At 45.2% G+C, this 2,307-nt stretch overlaps 1 pseudogene; it reads left to right on the top strand.

Annotated features, from left to right (window-relative positions):
• The first annotated feature begins 812 nt into the window (after nt 1-812).
• On the top strand, nt 813-1,997 carry LOC138824474 (tripartite motif-containing protein 43 pseudogene; annotated as a pseudogene).
• Nucleotides 1,998-2,307: the final 310 nt, after the last annotated feature.

Genomic DNA, 2,307 nt, shown 5'->3' with positions numbered 1-2,307 from the left:
CCAACCCAGCATCAGGCCTGACAAATTACAAATTAATGAAGACCCACAAGATACAATGGATGATGCCACGAATGTGTCCTACAGTCCGGTGGAAAAGTAATAAACTCATAGTCCAAAAATAAAGCATACACAGAAGTAAAAAACAAAACAAAACAAAATAAAACAAACACAATAAACTTTTCCAACCCTGGACAAACCTAAGTTGCACCTAACCCAAATCACCTAACCAAATTGCAAGTCCTTGAAAGAGGAAGTAAAAGGTGGGGTTGTCAGGATGTAAATTCCAACTTCTATTGATATGTAAATCAGCTTCCCTAAACAACCAATCAGAGACACTTCCTTTCCTGGGCCCACCCTCTTTCAGTATAAATAGAGTGGAAGTCTGAGACTCAGGCATTGCTGAAGATCCCTCAGGAGGAGGAGGCTGTTTGGAGCTTGGATACTCCAGGTGAGGATCAGAGTGGGAGAATCTACTCCTCTTTTAATTCTTCTTTCCTTGGTTTGGTGTTGTTGTTGGTGGTGGTGTTTTGTCGGTTGTGGGGATTGAACCCAGTGGTAGGGCAGTGTTGCTGGGCCTCTTTGTTTTCAAGACTGGGCATTATCCCTAGGTCACTTTGTGGACAAGTTTAGTGCTTTACCACTTGAATCACAGCCCACTTGTGATTTTGGAGTGGTAAATAGGAGATAAGAGTCTGTGTCAGGGGGACTTTGGTGCCCAGGCCTGCTTCAAAGCTTGATCCTCATATCCCAATCTATTGGGTAGCTAGGCTTTTAGGGGTGAGTCACCAGCACCTCATTAGATTCTAGGAATGATGGATCCTGACATTGTCCAGGCCTTCCAGAAGGAACTGAGCTGTGGCATCTGTATGAATACTTTCATAGAGCCAGTCACCCTAGAGTGCGGGCACAGTTTTTGTCGACCTTGTCTCTTCCTTTGCTGGGAAGAGACTCCAGCCAGGTGCCCAGGATGCAAGGGACCCTGCCAGCAGACAAACCTGAAAACCAACGTGGTTCTGAGGAGCCTGGTGGCCATTGCCAGAAGAGCCAGACTCAGGCAGTTCCTGAGCTCTGAGGAATACATGTGTGGGACACACAGGGAGACCAAGCAGATGTTCTGTGAGGTAGACAGGGCCCTGCTCTGTAGGAGCTGCTCCATGTCTCAGGAGCACAGGGCTCACAAACACCATTCTATAGAAAGGGCTGCTGATGTGCAGAGGAAGATGATTTCAAAGCAGGTGCATGCTGTATGGGAAAAGACTCAAGAAAACCAGCACAATTTACAGGAGAAGAAGAGACTCACCAACCAATGGATTTATTATGTGAACCTCTACCGAGACATGACTAAGGATGTTTTTAGAATGCTGCAGCTTTTTGTCCAGGAGGAGGAAAGATATCATTCCCAGCTACTGATCAATGAAGGAAGAGCCATGTTAAAGCAACTCAGAGAAAGGGAAACCTAAATGCTTCAGAAGAAGCATCAGCTCAGGAATATGTTTCAGGAGCTGATCGAAACATACCAGAAGCCAGATGTGGAACTGCTTCAGGGTGTAGAGTTGACCCTAGAAAGCTGTGTGTCAGTGTTGGTCTTCATGCCACTTCCTCTGAGGCCACAGCTCAGTGCCCCTCCCATGCCTGGAATGAAAAAGAAGCTCAATCAGTACCGGGTGGAGATTGCCTTCAATGAAACTATGGGGAATCAAGGTCCTGGGAGCAGTGTTAGACATGACCATCAATATGCGGTTTTGAATTCTGAAGACTCCCTCCACTTCACTGCTTTTGGATGCCAAGTCTTCAGCTCTGGGAAACATTACTGGGAAGTTAGTGTGGATGAGTCTTCGACCTGGCCCTTGGGAGTTGTTACTGATTCTGTCATAGGGAGCAACCTCAGTGAATCTGAGGACGTTTTCCTCCTTTTGTTTGTGAAAGAGAACACACTTTACACCCTTTTTACCACCTTCCCATTGCTGTCTCAATATGTAGAGAAGCCTCTGGGCCGGGTTGGTTTGTTTCTTGATCTTGAGCATGGCAGTCTGAGTTTTTGGAATGTGGCTAAGTGTTCCCTTATCTGGAGATACCCCAATGATTCTCTCTGATTTCCTGTCAGGCCCCTTTATTCCAGTGGTATCCCGGTGTCTTAAGTGAAGAGACTCTCTATGTGTTGGGAACTCTATGGCAGAGAACCTTTCTCAAATGAAGCAAACCACTAATACTGTACTAATTTAAATTTTTTCATGAAATATGGTGGTAACTATAAAATGTAAAAACCAGTATTAAATGAAGATAAGATAAAGTAGCAACAATGCAACA

Source organism: Dipodomys merriami, unplaced genomic scaffold, assembly GCF_024711535.1.
Source record: "Dipodomys merriami isolate MVZ:Mamm:240054 unplaced genomic scaffold, mDipMer1.0.p SCAF_1291, whole genome shotgun sequence".
Classification (NCBI taxonomy): domain Eukaryota; kingdom Metazoa; phylum Chordata; class Mammalia; order Rodentia; family Heteromyidae; genus Dipodomys; species Dipodomys merriami.
This window is presented reverse-complemented; position numbering and strand designations above follow the sequence as displayed.